Source organism: Benincasa hispida, chromosome 3 (assembly GCF_027475165.1).
Source record: "Benincasa hispida cultivar pf3 chromosome 3, pf3_genome.v1.1, whole genome shotgun sequence".
Classification (NCBI taxonomy): Eukaryota; Viridiplantae; Streptophyta; class Magnoliopsida; order Cucurbitales; family Cucurbitaceae; genus Benincasa; species Benincasa hispida.
In genome coordinates, this window is record NC_143480.1 from 7,291,389 (window position 1) to 7,309,274 (window position 17,886).

Consider the following 17,886-nt stretch of genomic DNA (forward strand, 5'->3'; position numbering starts at 1 on the left):
GTCTAGTTCCAGTCAATTGTCATCTACACGATCATCTAACACTTCATCTTATCGTTTAGTTCTTGGAGCTTCGTCTACATGATAGAGCTGCTATTTGGTAAACGACAGAAAATTTTCAAGCCTCAGCATTCTATCTCCCCTGACTCTTGAATTGTTATTGACCATTATATCTGAGTGATTTGTGATTGGAAATGCGAAGATCATAGTCATCTGGGGCAACAAGTGGTATCAGAACTCAGTGAACAGTTCAAGACAATTTCAAGATTTGAATTCTTGCATACTTCGATTTAGAATAATCAATCTTGAAGATCATGAATGGCAACTACCAGATATGAATTGAAAAGTTTGATGGTAAGACAAACTTTAAACTATGGAAACCGAAGATTAAAGCAGTCTTAGGACAACAGAAGGCTCTCTTGGCCATTATGGACTCTACAAAGTATCCTGAAACACTCTTTGAGGCAGATAAAGAGACAATTGAGGTAAACACATATGGAACCATTGTCCTAAATGTCACAGATAGTGTTTTGAGGCAGATTGTAGATTAACCTACTGCCTATGCCCTGTGGAACAAACTGAATGAGATATATCTCAACAAAGACCTGCCCAACAGAACTTTCTTGAGGGAAAGATTCTTCACCTACAAGATGGATGTAGCAAAGTCCCTCATAGATAATCTGAATGAGTTCAAGAGATTGTCTTTTAAATTTAGATCAATATGAGATAATATTAGGGAAGAGAATGAGGCGTTCATATTACTAAATTCTATACCAGAATCTTTCAAAGATGTCAAGACAGCCATGAAATACGGTAGAGAAAGAATAACCACAGAAGCAATCATATCAGTTGTGAGAGTCAGAGAACTTGAGTTGCAAATGAGTAAGAAGGATCAATAAGGAGGTGAAGGCTTATTCTCAAAGGGGAAGAACAAGAACAACAGGAAGGGGAAACAGAACAATGGTGATAAGTCCAAGATAAAGTGCCATTTTTGACACAAAATGGGGCACATGAAAAAGGACTTTTATGCTTTGAAGAGGAAACTGAACCAACATAACAAGGGTGAGTGGTAAACAGACCGAGGCTGCTGTAAGGGAGAATTCCCTTGTCTATTCAGATATATTGGCTGCTACTGAAGAAGGTGAAGACCAGAATACTATGGAGACTCAGGATTAGGTATTAGATTCTGGCTGCTTAGTCCACATGACACCATCCAATGGATGGTTTTGCACCTACAAAAAGTGGGATGATGGGTTGATCTATATGGGAAACAACACTTGCAGAGCTGTTGAATAGGGTTCGTGTCCTTGAAAATGCATGATAGTTCAGTAAAATTGATTAGTAACGTGAGGCATGTTCCTACTTTGAAGAGAAATCTCCTATCTTTGGTGATGTTCGATGACATAGGCTGTGAGTATAGGGGTGTGGGAAGCACCTTTGAAATAATTAAGGATTCTAAAATAATTTTGGTGGCAACCAAGGCGAATGGTTTATATGTCATCAAAGATGTGCAAATGGCACACTTAGCCTTGTTGGCAACCGATGAAGAACCCACAGAAGTTGAGTTGTGGCACAAAAGACTTTCTCATATCAGTGTGAGGAGGTTGCAAGTATTTTCTAAATAGAGGATTCTTTCAAGGGGTGTTGGAGACAACATTAAATTCTGTGAACATTGCATATTAGGAAAAGCAACAAGACAACAGTTCCCCAAAGGACAACACACTTCAAAGGAAATCCTAGAATATGTGCATTTAGACTTGTGGGGGTCAGCTCACTCTCCATCTCTAAGTGGAGCAAGGTACTTTCTTTCATATGTAGATGATTACTCAAGAAAGAGTTGGGTTTACTTTTTAAAATCCAAAGATGAAGTGTTTAGAAGATTTAAAGAATGGAAGACCTTGATTGAGAAGCATACCTCTAATAAATTAAACATTTGAGAACTGATAACAGTTTAGAGTTTTGTGGAGAGGAGTTCAACTTGTTTTGCAAGGAGCATGGCATAGTAAGGCATAGAATCATGAGGTACACACCTCAACAAAATGGAGTAGTTGAAAGATTGAATAGAACAGTGCTGGAAAGAGTAAGATGTCAGCTGTCCAATGCCTTATTGCTTGAAAAATATTGGGTTGGAGCTGTCTCCTACACAATATACACTCTTAATAGATTTCCACATCAATCCATAGAGCTGAAGACTTCTGAAGAGAGGTGGACAGGGCAGCCACCTAAGTTGGAACATTTGAAAGTGTTTGGATGTGTAGACTACGTGCATCAAAGCCAAGGGAAGTTGAAACCAAAGGCTGTAAAATGCATGTTCTTAGGCATTACACCAGGAGTAAAGGACTTTAGGCTGTGGCATCCAGTTGAAAAGAGGTGTGTGAATAGTAGGGATGTGGTTTTTAGAGAAAATGAGATGTTCATGATTTCAGAACAACCATCTTCTACAGTGACAAAGACTAGTAGCACAAAATTTGAGGTGGAGCCTCAAAATGATCATGAAGCTTTTAATTCCTCTCAAAATCTAGAGTTAGAAGGTGGTGAGACTGTTGAAACTAGTGAGCATGTGTTAAGTGAACAAGTTGAGACACATGGAGACTTACACAATTATTCATTAGGAAGAGATAGACCTAGAAGAACCATTGTGCCACTAGCTAGATACCAAGAGTCTGATTTTGCTAGTGTAGCATGAAGTGCTACCATTTCTTTGAGTAATAATTAACCTACCAGCTTTGAAGAAGCAACAAACAGCCTGGATGCTAGATAGTGGATTGAGAAAATGAATGATGAAATGAAGTCCCTCAACCAAAATTACACTTGGAGACTAGTACCTTTGCCTAAAGGGTACAAACCTATCTCATGTAAGTGGATTTACAAATTTAAAGAAAAGATTCCAAGTGTGCAAAAGTCTAGGTTGAAGGCTAGGTTGGTTGCTAAGGGGTCCACTAAAAAAGAAGGTCTTGACTACAATGATGTCTTTTCTCCAATAGTGAAGCATACTTCCATTAGGCTACTCATTTCCTTAGTTGTGCAAAAGGATTTAGAGCTAGACCAATTGGATGTAAAGACAACATTTCTAAATGGGCTGTTGAATGAGACAATTTACATGAGACAACCTTAAGGTTATGTGAAAAGTGGAGAAGAAGACCTATTGTGTTTGTTAAATAAGTCTATATATGGCCTTAAGCAGTCACTGCGATGTTGGTATGAGAGGTTTGATGAAGTGATCTCTAAGATGGGATTCAAGAGGAACTCATATGATTGATGTGTCTATACAAACTCTAGTAGCTTCAAGGAACCGATCTATCTACTTCTCTATGTAGATGACATGCTGATGACCGGGAGTTCCAAAGAAGAATTGAGGCAAGTTAAAATGCTTCTTAAGAGAAAGTTTGATATGAAAGACCTAGGGGAGTTAAAGAGGATCCTAGGCATTGAGATTGAAAGAGACAGAAAACAGGGCAGATTGCAAGTTAGCCAGTTTGAATACTGTTCAAAGATACTATAAAGGTTCAAAATGAAGAGTGCTAAGCCAATTGGTACTCTTCTTGCACCTTACTTCAAGCTTTTAGCTGCAAATAGTCCAAAGAGCACAAATGAAGAGCATTTGAACCATATGAAGATTGTTCCTTATTCCCAAGCAATGGGATCATTGATGTACCTTATGACTTCTACTAGACCAAATCTATCATATGCAATAAGTATGGTCAGTAGGTACATGGCAAACCTTGGTAAAAGACATTGAGAGGCAGTCAAGTAGATACTAAGGTATCTATGTTCATCCTAAGATGCAAGAGTCTTATATAGACAGAATGAGCCATTCAATGATGAAGTATATGGTTATGTAAATGCAGATTATGTAGGGGACTTGGACAGAAGACATTCTCTATCAAGCTATGTTTTCCTATGGGGGAACAATTTGATAAGCTGGAAAGCTAGTTTGCAGCCTGTTGTGGCCCTTTCCACAACAGAGGTTAAGTTCATCGCACTGTCTGAGGCTGTGAATGAAGGTTTGTGGGTGAAAGGTTTACTAAATGATTTTTGGCATAACACAAACAAAGGTCAGAATCCATTGTGATAACCAGAGCACAATATACCTATCTAAAAACCAACAGTTTCACAACAGAACCAAGCACATTGATATTAAATATCATTTCATCAGACAAGAGATTGAGAAAGGGGAAGTCAAGGTAGTGAAGATTCATACCTCAGCCAATGCAGTTGATATGCTAACCAAAATTGTTCCATTAAACAAGCTTGGCAGATGCTTGTACCTTCTCGGGTTCGAGTTACCTGAAAAATGTTAGTTAAAGTTAGCTCAATAAAGCAAATAGGGAAAGGTACTTTAAATGCTTACAAAGGTAGAAATTGTTACAGAAAGACTTGAAATCAAGAAGAACATCACTTCAGGCAGTTGAATCGTTGTCGACATCTTTCTGTTATGTGTTGTAACCATCGGAGCTTCATTGTTGACCATTGCGCATGCATATATAAAGGAAAACGAATGTGAGATTAAAAGAATAAGAAGAGAAGAGAGAATAAGAAAACGAGAGAGCAAGACATTCGTTTTGTAATACTTTGAAGAAGTAATAAAAGAGAATCTCCCGATTTACACAGTGGACATAGGCCTTTGGCCGAACCACTTAAACTCCTGTGTCTTTTTTTCCCCTAACTCTACGATTGTTTAGCATTTACTAAAGTATTGTTTACACGATCGTGTAGTTTCTATCGCATCGTGTACTCGATCATTTAGCTCTGCGTCCAATAGTCTATACGATCGTTTAGCTCCTCAGTTGTGGTCTACACCATCGTCTACGTCCAGTCAACTATCGTCTAGTGCTTCATCATATCGTTTATATAATTGAACTATCGTTTAGTTCTCGGAGCTTCGTCTACACGATAGAGCTGCCATTTGGTAAACGAAAGAATATTTTCAAGCCTCAATACTTTACCTCCCCTGACTCTTGAATTATTATTGACCGTTAAATCTGAGTTATCTGTAATTGGAAATATGAAGATGATAGTCACCTTGAACAAGAAAATATAAAAGTGAAAATGTTTGTGTTTGTGCGTTGTAATAAAATAAAATAAATCCCAATTGAATCAATATAATTTTAGGGAAAAAGAAAAGAGGAGTGGAGAGTCATAAATAAAGGGTGCTTCTAAAGTTTGATTCAACCCTCGAGGCGGCGGAAAGAAGAAAATTGATATGACATTTTCCATTTCCACCAACGAAACTTTGGGAAAAGCCGGCATTAAATAAGGACAACACAACTCGGGCTCACCTTTCTATGCTTTTTTATTTCTTTTATTATTATTTTGAGAATCATTATATAATCTCTCTTCAAATTTTAATTGAATGGTTTAAATAAACCGTTTTGGGACTTGTTTAGTTCCCATTTTGTTTTGAAATTTCCATTTTTATAAAAAATAAAATTGACCTATTTTCTTTTCGCTTTTCAAGTATTTAGTTTCGAATATAATCCTTTCAAAAAAAAATAATTATTTTAAAGGATAAAATTGTTAAAAATATTACAAATGTATTAAAATATCATTATTTATCAGTGATAAATAATTATATTTTTTAAAAATTGATATTTTTAATAATCGCTCAAAATAGCTTTTAAAATACTTTTAAAATATATTTTAAATAATTTTTAATAAAAAAAATTTAAACAAAAATGATTTTTTTTAAAAATAATTTTTTTCTTTAGTCAATCCAAATAGACCTAATCAATGTATATGTTTATATATACACACACATAACGCATAACAATCTAGCTTTATATATATATATATATATATATATTATTTAACTTGGGAAGCACAAACAAGCTAGTTTTATGTCACGAAGTCAGAGTTCTCGTCCCCGTGCGGCACCTCGGTTGCCCCAAGATCGAGGTAAGCCATCTATGACACCCTCGAGTTGGACTGGTTTCACCTTCCCATGGGCTCATCAGGGGAGCGGGAATAGCTCCCGACCAGTGTGGTGCCAAGGCAATGCACCTATCCATCAAGATCCCTCAAGAGTAAGCACACACCTGTGACACATGCTCTGTTTGTTTGCTATCCCACATGTCCCAGTGAGCGTAATTTGGGACTAGCTAGCCCATTCGTGTCTCGCCTTAATTGTCACGATCTTTGATCTGTGCCATTTAGCTCTAACTAACAACACTTTTACATTTCTTAATGGTAGGATTGTCATATTAATCTACTAAATATTCCTTTTTTGAAAATAAGAATGACTTATTAAACAAGAAGTTCCTCAATATTTTTTATGCTCTTCATTTAGTATATTATACTAGCTAATACTACAAACAGGACACTTCTCTAATGTGTACACAATTATCCAATAACTTTTCACTGTGTTCATCCTTATTTTCAAGAAAAATGTTTCTCTCTCTATATATTCCTTTATTTTATTTGTCACAAAAAATTCTGTCAATAAAAAACTATTGTGCTCATATTTAAACAAACACAAATCTCTCGTCTATAAATTTTGTTTTGTTTTGAAAAGACCTTCGTTTATTACTCAAATAAACAGTAGCATTATATAACATTAAACAAATGTAATTAAAACAACGATCTGTAAATAAGAATAAGGTCAAAAGTAAATTCACCTTCAACTTCAATATGAAAAGTTGATTAAGCAACAAAAGCAAAGAGATTTGCTACTAAACAACGCACAAATCAATGCAAAATAATTATTAGAAAAAACAAAAAAGAGCTTAAGCGTTTGCTTTGGCTTGACTATACACGTTTTTAGGCCATAAAAATCCCAAGCTTTCCAAATTGATTGACGTTGGATTTGTTTTGTTTTCTACAAAAAGTCAAGCCACATAAAGATAAGCCAACAAATAATACCTCTTTTTGCCCATACTTCAAACACACAACCACCATTTTCTTTTGCTTTTGTATACTATTTAACTCAACAATCTTAAACTACTATTCTATTCAGACAACTCCTCGTGGCTATTGTCACAATCCTCTCTACCATTTCCACTACGTGTTTCAATTCAGTGTAGATCTATATCTCGGCCCATCATACCACATTTATTATTTTTTTTGAAGAACATACAACAACATCAATTACATCTTTTTATATATATATTTGCATACATAATCTTCAAACTATATTTTTTGCCACTCTAGTGCATGTCATCGGGTACGTGAAGCTAGCTCATGCAGATGACAAAGAGGGAAAAAAAAAAAACATGTATTGCATTTATTCTTCTATTTATTATTTGTTTAAATATGTTACGAATATATAATTTAACAAAGTTGGTTTAAGGGGAAAAAAACATGTTCTTAGCTCATGATAAATATTTGTCAACTGAAACATTTATGACAATGAAATATATAGATTATTGAAAGAATTGCGAGATAGTTTAATGGCATTTGAGAGGAATGTCCAACAAGTGGTGGAGATTAATATTCGTATAAGAGAGGCAGAAATGAAGAAGGACATTAACGTGGGTTGCATTGGTATAAGATTTGACTTGAAATTAAAAAGAAAAGTAAAGTATGACCCGGAATAGAAAAATATACACATAATGAAGGAAAGGGGTGTGGGAAGTCTAAGATTATGGTTGAAAATGATAATAACAATAAAATAAAGGGGTGTCGGCATAAAATTTGGAGGAGGGTTTGCTGGGAAGAATGTTTACAGAGAGGCCCCCATTGTCAACAACCAAGGGGTCTGTGTTTGGACAGGATTTATCCATTTTCATGACCGAAAGTTTTCTCCTTTGTCTCATCCCAACCATTCTTTTTCTTTTTAATTTTCACCAACACTTGCTCTTCATTTCCAATAGAAAAGGAACACCATGTCTTGTATTTTCCATTTCTTTTATTCATATCGCATTAATATAATTAGTTCACACACACACACACACACACAAAAACCCCTCTCTCTCTTCAATTAATTCTGTTAAAAATGTTAAATACCTTTTAAGAGAATCACTAGAAAATGTGCTTCTTAAAACAATTACTTTAGCAAATTCTTAATTTCTATGAATATGAGGATAACAACCACCATTATGATTTAATTCTATTTAAATCCACGCCCTAGATGAATTTAGAAGAATAATATTTAGATGTAACTCAAGTTAAATCTATCTTTATGCTTATGAGTTTAATCACAAAGATAAAAAATTAAAAAATTTATACGTAACAACTTGTGATTGAATATATAAATGAAACGTAGTACAAGACTCACCAAGCATTTTTTTTTAAATTACACTAAGATTTTAAAAGTCATGACGCATGACTCATGAGTATATATGAGTGATTAATTAATTGGCCCCCCTTTTTGGGTTCAAACATGTTTGAATTATTAGGGCCATTCTTTTAAACAGAAGGATGAGATATATGACACACGAGTCTCCATTATTTGTAATTTTGGCCCTCTTTTTGCTTTTTCGAAAGTTTGTTTGTAATAGCTGAGCTGTCACCCTATCCCAGTTGTTATGGTTTTTAACTTGGGAAATTTAAGGGGGGAAAACACAGAAAACTCAAGGGCTTCTATTATTATTATTATTATTATAAATGGAAGGTTGGGGATTTGAATTCAAACCTCTAGGCCGGAATAATTTTATGGAGTTCCCAAATGAAAAGTGACCTTAACTTTCAACACAAATGATTTTTTGCTCCTGCTGATGTCATTATGCTATGAAATTAACATTTTAACATTTCTTCATTTTTTCTTATTTCTTTTGCAACTTTTTTCTTTTTTCCTTTTCGTTTTTTCCTTATTTTCTTCTTTCTTCTTTCTTTCACTACTACAAAATTGGAATTTAATATCAATTTAAAACTGACATTATAGGGTACAATGTCAGTTGAAAATCGATGTCAAAGATTGTGTTAGAAAATATGTAAACCCCTAAACTTGTTTTACTAGTTAATTTAGTTTAAATTTTCTTAATTATGTGTTAAAGATGTGTATTAACATTAATGCAAAAGTAAGCTAATTAAGTTTAATGAATGAGGTTTTGTAAGGTTAAGAGAAGAAAAAATTTCTAAATGTAAAGAGTATATGCGTGCGGATTGTAAGCACAATTAACGCATAAAGGATTTGAGAAGTTTAAACAATCAGACAAGAAATTAGAATAATAACAAATTGGAAAAAAGGGCAAAATATGCTCCCAGATCTGTAACATGAGTTTGAAGCAGACAAGAAATTAGAATAATAAGATAAATGCGTTCAAATTTTGATAGCAGAAAGTGGCTCAAGTTCAGAAGCTTCCAGACAAGGGGAAAAAAACTATAGAACAAAAGGAGATGATGGTTTTAGATTAACCAACAACATAAAACTTAGAAAATGTAAATAAATTTCCATTAGGAGGCAAGTGCACTCAGAAATATTCTATGACAAAAGATAAAATAATTTATAACTTCAACTATCGACCACATCACAAATTCAAAAATAGGAGAAAGTATATGCAAGTAAGCAAACCATCAACACTGAAGCTTAGACATAGATTTAAGAGTATTGTAGCAAAAAACTTAGAATGGTTTTTCAATCAAGCAAAAGAAATGGAAACTCCACATTGGTTTAAACTCTGATAAGATAAAAGGAGATGGGACTTACTTTGAAATCTTAGTGAGACTCTTGTAAACATAAGAAAGCAACGAGAACAACAAGTCAATACCAAAATCATCATGATGGAATTCACATATTAGTAGAACAACTTCCAATAGACAAAAATAATTGCAGTTTACTTATATTTCCCTTAAGAATGTCTTGGCAGTAGGATTTCTTATTTCAAAATTTAGAAACATTCAGAATATTTTAGTCTTTTTGCACCTCGAGCAAGCACTCCAAAAGATGAAATCAAAAAGTTTTAACTAGCACATTATCCATATAACTAAAAAGTAAAGATAGCATAGAGTGAATTATCATTGCTTTCAAAAGAGTTTGTCTAGAAGCATGAACCTAAACAACATAATTTCCATATTGTTCTTGAACCAACATGCTAACAAATCCTAGAATTTCCTCCATAACTCGACTCTGAGTGGTTTCATCCTTGTAGTACTCAAGAACTCTCTATCATAAGGAAAACATATCAATATAGTTCTCACAAGACATATCGGCTTGATGAATTGAGTTGACATATATTTATGTGGCAACCAAAGACTAAAATTTGAATGATTATCAAACAAACTATTGAAATAGGGAAAGAAGACAACACAAGGAGTTTACGTGGAAAACCCTAATTCAGGGAAGAAAAACCACGGTAGAAAAGAACTTTTTATTTTTATATCTACTTTACAATAGACCCAACCTTAGATATAAATAGAATAATGTGAAACCCTAATTTAGCAAATATAGTAAAAAGACAAAAATGCCCTTAGGGCTAATTTAACATATTTCAACACAACCTAAAACGAAGTAAATAGAAATAACCAAACCACTCTCACAGGATATGTAAGACACGTTTAATATTTGTTTAATCAAATTCTCACACCTAAGATGCAATATATCATGACAAAATTATGTACCTATTATGAAAATTTTTTTGATCCCAGATGTCGCAAGGATGTCCTTCACAGACAAAGGCAAAATAACCAAGAATGAAACATAAAACAAAGGAAGCCACCTCTGAATAAACAAGAGAGTCGTTTTAAAGAAGTTCATACCGCCAATAGTAGGAGCAAGGACAGTAGAATCAAGAACCAATAAGATAGAAAAAAATACAAAATATCCCAAACAATGCACTTGGAAACTTAACTGCAGCAGCTACAAAAGCCCCATTCCAATGCTTATTAGTCGCAAGAATAATTTCAAGAGAAATAACCAAATGAATTACCCCAACCACCTACAAAACATAAAACAGATAATCTCAAAATACAACCAGAATCATAATCCAAACCTCAAAAAAAGAAAAAGAAAAAAAAGCCCAATTCCATTTTCCATTCTTATAGTTTGAGAGAGAGGAATAAGTGAGAGCACCATCGTGGCAGATTTCAGAAGAACTTCTCTGCAAAGATTCTGAAGAAACCTTCGATTGGAAGAGGCTTCCAATTAATCTTGTTTGCAGAGCAAATATGTTCTTTGAGATAAGAAACAAAAAGAAAATTTCATGGCCAGAAGGAAATGGAAAGAGAAACAAGAGAAGTCTTTCAGAAACCCCAGGCCAAAAGGTAAAATATCCCTTCCAAAGTGGCAGCTATTTAAGAGATTGTGTAACTTCAAAATTAGAAAGGGATCTCCAACAGGAAACAAGAAAAATTATGATGTGCCAAATGTATTTCACCATCTTCTATCATTCTAAATAGTTTTTCTATTTTTTTCTAACAAAAAGCATGGATAAAATTTCTCTAGAATCATGACATCATTATTGAACCTAAGGCTACCAATGGCAAAAAATGACACTTTGAATAGTAACAAGAATGGCACAGAGTCATTTAGCAAAAGTTATTAATCCTCAGAAATGGTCAAATTACCAGAAAAACAACAATATACGTGCCTGCTTCTTCTCATTACAAATGAAAACAACAAAAGATCAGCTCCCCCTGCATCAGCTATTCAGTTTGTACATAATTTCTTGCATAGAAAATAAACATTCTCCCCGCAAAATTGAAAACATAAAATACTTCAAAATGGGCTATGCGGTACAATTCAAGGTTGTATCACAAGTATGAAACTTCATATTTGAAAAATATATCCTGTACAATTCCAGTGCAATTCAAATATTGTAAGTCTGCTCCCAACTAAAGTAATTTCATCCAAAGTTCCATAGGATTACACTACAAAAAGGGTATCAAAAGGTAAATTGGCAAGAAATTTTAGTATCCTCTTCTTCATTACATATTTGGGTCATTTGGGATATGAGAAATTTTTGCGGCTTATCGTTAAACGAACCTCATGAAGATTACAAAAAAAAGAACCATGTTTAAGAATAAAGAAATTTCACAGGAAGGATTGTCAAGGCAATGGGAGAAAATAAACTAAAAGGGTGTTCGATTGATTACCAGTCGAAAGGCGTATGACTGAATTGAGAAACATCAAGATCACTTGATTCTACAGTTGACGTTGTTGAAGCCATGGCTTAATCGACTAGTTGAGTTCCTTCAGAAATCAGTTACAATCAAACAAAAATACTCTAACATCCCAAAAAATTAAGGTTGTGTTTGGGGCAATATGAATTTTAAATTTAGTGAGATCTTATATCATCTCAATATTTGGGGGTCCGTTTTTATATATCACCAATTTGAAATATCCAACTCAATGGTTTGCAAACACTAATGGAAATTTGGAGGGCTGTTTTCCTCCAATTTGAAATATTCGGCCCAATGGTTGAAGGAATTGTAGTTTGTTGGGGGAGAGCATTGTCCACTTCAGGTTCGTTTTCTAAACCCTAAATCGGGCAATGATGTGTCTTTATTTTGTTTCTCCTGAAATTTTCAATTTCATGTCTCGATCCTCTGTTTTGTGTATTTGATTTTCATGCCATGATTAATTTTTCTAAACATGTTATGTGTATTTCATTTTCTAAACACGTTCTGTGTATTTTATGTATTTCATGTACTGTGTATTTGATCATTGATCCTCTGTTATGTGTATTTTTTATTATGTGATTTGTTTCGTTTTTAATGTTGTGTCTTCTTTTCTGTCTTTCCCTTCAAATTTTCATTTTCATACCTTCATTCTCTGTTGTTTTATGTATTTGATTTTTCAGCCATGGTTAATTTACTTATGTATCTTGTTGTTCTAATCCTAATGCCCCATTGAATCTTGAATTGTGTTAGTCCTAGTTATAAATTTTTTTTTTGCACGTTTTCAATATAATGCATTATTAATTACTTCATTTATTAAATTGTCCACAAACTTTATTAATGATTGTTCTGATTGTTTGCTAATTTTATTAATGACTGTTTTGATTGTTTGCTGATTTTATTCCACTTGCATATTTTTACTACCCATTCAACCACTTCATTAATGACTCAACCAACTTATTAATTGGATTTGAGTTCATTTACATGATGTGAATTTAATTCTGAGGCCGGTCACATTATTTTTTTTTAAAAAAAATATTTGTTGGGATGTTATTAATGTTCAACAACCACCCATCTCCAACTACCCTTCTTCCTGGTTGCCAACTCTACTTTCTATTCTTTGGTTCTATTATTTTCATATTATTAACTTCCTAACTTTTGGTTCTTTGGTGGGTGGTAGGGTGCCTCATTGTGTTTTGATCCGGTAACATGTGGACTCTCCATCCAAATACTACTTTATAAAAGTTACATAGGTACTTCTCATTCCAACTAGTTCTCTTCCTACATTCTAAGTATTTGTAGATTTTTTCTATTTTTTTTTGTTTTGTTATGCAACCCAAACTAATACGAAACATTCAATTAGTTTGCGGTTGGTGTGTTATTATTATTATTATTTTTTGTATTCTTCTATATTCCATTTTAGTTGTATTTTTTTGGTGTGCCTCACTGTATATTTTGGTGTAATAGACTGTTTATTAATTTTTAAATTTTAGATACTTTCGATTCTGCTCATAAATGTAATACCCAAATTGACCTTGGATAATTTGATTTTATAAATTCAAATTAATGATATGGCTTTTTTTTTTTAATGGAAGTTATCCAATCATTAAAATCACATTAATTATTATTATTATTAATCTAAATTGAATCATATCTTTGATATAGTAATTGTTTATACTCTTTAATATGATTTTTATATTATTCAATCATTTTTAATTATTTTAGTATAAATTATCAATATAAAAATCATGTTCAATTATCACTATTCTAATCAATTTATTCATTAATTTATTCAATTTTAGTAATTAATATAATCATGTTTAATTAAAAAAATTGAAACATTTTTTAAACTATCATCTGTAATATAATCATGTCTTCAATTAATTAACTATTCATATAATGATGTCTTTAATTAATTTATTCATTTGTAGTAATTAATATAACTTTGAAATGTTTAATTAATATAATCATGTCTTTAATTAAGTAACTATTCATTTTAGTTGCCCCATGTAAATTATTGAATTAAAAACCGTCTTTGGAATGTTTCCTTCTCAGTAAAGTTTTCAAACTAATATTTACTTTTGACCAACTATGGCTAATGCAACAACTTTCACATACCTTTGACCAACTTATGAAAAGAATCATAAAAATGTAAATTATATATTTTTAATATAATTCAAATGTAAATTAATTTACCAATCTACTGGTTAAACTAAGTTGTAGTAATGTATTTCAATTCAGACCCATCCTTGATAAAACTATTTTTCCTTTTGTATCCCAGGGATTTAGATTTCTATCCCAAAATATGGAAAATGAAGGAGTTTTTACTCTCCTTTCAATCATCACCACGTCCCAACAACCACTATTCCTAACATTGACCTTCTTACTAAATGACCATCTTAGAATAGAGAGTCAACCCTTCTGCATTAGACATCGAATTAGACAACTAAACTTCTTTTGGCTTATTTATGAGAAGGATGTCTGCTGTCGTGAGAGCACGCAAATGGATAGACGGACTTTCGTCATCCTCTGTAACATACTTGGGACGATCGGTCGTCTGACACCTACTCAATGCGTTGACGTCCAAGAGATGATGGCAATTTTTCTCCACATTTTGGCGCACGACGTTATGAACCGAGTAGTTGGACGACAGTTTGCAGGTCTGGTGAAACTGTTTCGAGGCATTTTAGGTCTGTTCTGATTGGAGTACTACAATTTCATGAGTTACTGCTGAAAAAATCGAAGCCTATCACGAGCGATTGCACTGACAGTAGGTGTAAATGTTTTAGGTATTAGGTTCTAGATTTTTAGGAAACTAGGAAATCTTTATTCCTTTGTCAATGTTGATCCCATACAGAATTGTCTGGGTGCATTGGATGGCATATACATCAAGGTCAATATAAGTGTAGCTGATCGTCCCCGCTATCGTACCCGGAAAGGTGAGATAGCCACGAATGTACTTGTTGTTTGTTCACCAATTGGTGAGTTCATATTTGTGCTGCCAGGGTGGGAAGAGTTTGCAACCGATTCTAGAGTGCTTATAAATGCAATTCCTCGACCACACAGGTTGAAGGTTCCTAAGAGTATAGACTTTTGTGATTCCATTGCCTGGATTCAAAAGCAAATAGTTTGCCAACTAATTTTCTATATACCATGCCTAGGTTATTATTACCTATGTGATGCAGCATATCCCAATGCCGAGGGATTCTTGGCACCATATAGGGGAGAGCGATATCATCTTTCAAAATGGCGTGTGCTGGAAATGTACCGGCTAATCCACGGAAATTTTTCAACATGAAACATTCATCCGCTAGAAACTGCATAGAAAGAGCATTAGGCATACTCAAAGGTCATTGGGCGATATTACGTGGGAAGTCCTACTACCCAGTTAAGATCCAATGTAGAACAATAATGGTATGTTGCCTATTGCACAACCTGATAGGCAAGACTACAATGTCCGAAACAACGAATGATGAAGATTCTACATCTAACGAGCTCGACGATGAAAATATACAATTTATTGAAACATTCGATGAATGGACTAGTTTCAAAGATGAGTTAGCGATGCAAATGTTCGATGAATGGGAACAAGTATCATGAGCACAAAGTTTCTTGTTCAATTAGCTTTACTATGAATAACTTCCTCCTACTTTAGACTATGTTATCTTTCGGTTTAAACAATCTACTGTATTGAATCATCTTAATTTATGTTGTGTTAATTGGTTCATGTGAATGATGAAACATGTTCTACGTTATTCGTACTCAAACTTTGTTTATCAAACTGTGCCCAATTTAATTTTTTAAGTTATACGTATGTATGTAGCTAAATTGCAGAACGTGAGAAAATGACAAAACATATTTGGACAAAGGTTGAAGATACACGATTGGTGGAGTCACTTTTGGTAGAAACAGGTTGTCGATGTTCTACTTACGGAAAAAATTCCTAGTTGTTCCATCAGGTTGTCAACAATAGAGTGCAAAGTTAGATTTTTAAAGCAACAATATTGTGCAATCGCTGAGATGATGAGTAATGCATGCAGTGGATTTGGTTGGAACGATGAGTTCAAATGTGTGGAAGTAGAGAAAGAGGTTTTCGATGTATGGGTTTGGGTAAGAGAACACATTATAGTATTATTATCTTACAATGGTGAACTATTTCTAATATAATATTATGTTCTAACATAACATACGTTCCTGTTTGTAGTCTCATCCCAACGCGAAGGGTTTGAGACACAAATCATTCCACCACTATGATGAGCTTTCAATCGTATTTGGGAAAGATAGGGCCACTGGTGAAGGCAATGACACCCCGTTCGATCAAGCATCTATAACAGATGAACATTTAGAGCATATTCGATTGGGATCACAGGTTAATGAGCAACAAGAAAGTATATCTGAAATGAACATACCAATCGTTGATGGGATGGATGAGGTTTTCCCAGATACACCCATCAGTAGGCGTACCGGATTAAGTAACGATACGAGAGGAACGAAACACAAGAGAACTCCCTTCCAATCTGAAATGCTTGACATTGTACGCACAACAATGGATGTGCAGGAAAGTAAAATGAAGAAACTTATACAATGGCAGAAAGAGAAATATGAATTGGAGCTCAAGAGGCATCAGGAAGTCATCGAACAGATCTACCAAGTTGAGGGTTTAGAGGAGGACGATTAGTTGACTATCATAAATCTGTTGGTGAATGATATTCAGTGAATAGACGATTTTCTAGCCATTCCACCACAACTAAGGAAAAGGTATTGCATGCGTTTGTTGGGCAAGTCTAACTAATTACGTTCTCGGTGTTTGCAAGTTGGTTTATTATTATTTTTTGTAACTTCCTCTAGTTTCTTATTCCATAGGTATCATACATTTGTTGGTTTTTTGTGACATATACAAATGGCCCGTGGCATGTAACCCTTAGATATAGATGCAAATTTTTCTAAGCAAGTTGTAAAATGGTCATGTATAAGGCCATCAAATTATGTAAAAAAATTTTAGGGGAATGAATTTAATGAATTTTATATCCAGTCTAATTTTTTTTAATCAGTAGAATGAATTTAATGAATTTCATGTTCGATCTAAATTAACACTATTTTGTAAAACCATTTGGCTTTAAATGATGAGAAGTTTGGAATGAATAATATAAAATTGATCTGTATACCATATCTTGAGATTGAAAAAAAAATACAATCAGTGTCTTATTCCAAATAGGATGGATACAATAATTAGAGTATAAGATTTAAAAAAGAAAATAGCTAGGGACATAGGGTGCAAAATGGAACTCACTTTTACCCACTTTCAAGGATAGTAGAGAGGTTGTGCCCTTAAGTGTTAACTCCGGGTCTTGAACAAGGGGCCCCACCCTCTCATTGGCCCATTTGTAGTTGTTACAAGGAGTTGTAAAGTGCTACAAATGAAGTGATCCTGATTTGTACATGTAATGACATGAGAAGTGAGGGCGTCCTGTATAATGAGTTTGTACAAGATCAGACCACGAAATAAGTCACTCTTACTTTATAACGTTGTTTACTGCTTAAGACTAACTATTTCGATGCGATGACCTAGGTAACTTGACCTTAATCCTGAGCTAACTATGAACTCCTGTTTATTCGGGATTATCCTTAGATTTGCATAGGTGAGGGTTAACTCAACAGCATCGACTCAACAAGCCTCCCATTTCAGGGGTAAGACCGGGTAGGTAAGACCGGGTAGATAACTCGGGATATAGAGTGCAAGATGGAATTCACTCCTACCCATTTTCAAGGATAGTAGAGAGATTATTCCCTTAAGTGCTGACTCTAGGTATTAAACAAGAGGCCCACCCTCTCATTGGCCTGAGAGGGACTTGGTTTGATGATCGAATCACAAACTTATTATTCATTAGAGGATCAGTG

General features: G+C 34.0%; 1 long non-coding RNA gene across 2 annotated transcripts; it reads right to left on the reverse strand.

The window, feature by feature from the left end:
• Positions 1–10,564: 10,564 nt before the first annotated feature.
• On the reverse strand, positions 10,565–13,625 carry LOC120082044 (uncharacterized). 2 transcript variants are annotated; one of them, XR_005483030.2, is made up of 2 exons: positions 11,965–13,625; positions 10,565–10,808 (listed from the first exon to the last, which is right to left on the reverse strand). It is a non-coding gene; the product is annotated as an uncharacterized LOC120082044 (long non-coding RNA). The 2 variants fall into 2 exon arrangements; XR_016528697.1 differs by lacking the exon at positions 11,965–13,625 and adding an exon at positions 10,943–11,958.
• Between the last annotated feature and the right edge of the window lie 4,261 nt (positions 13,626–17,886).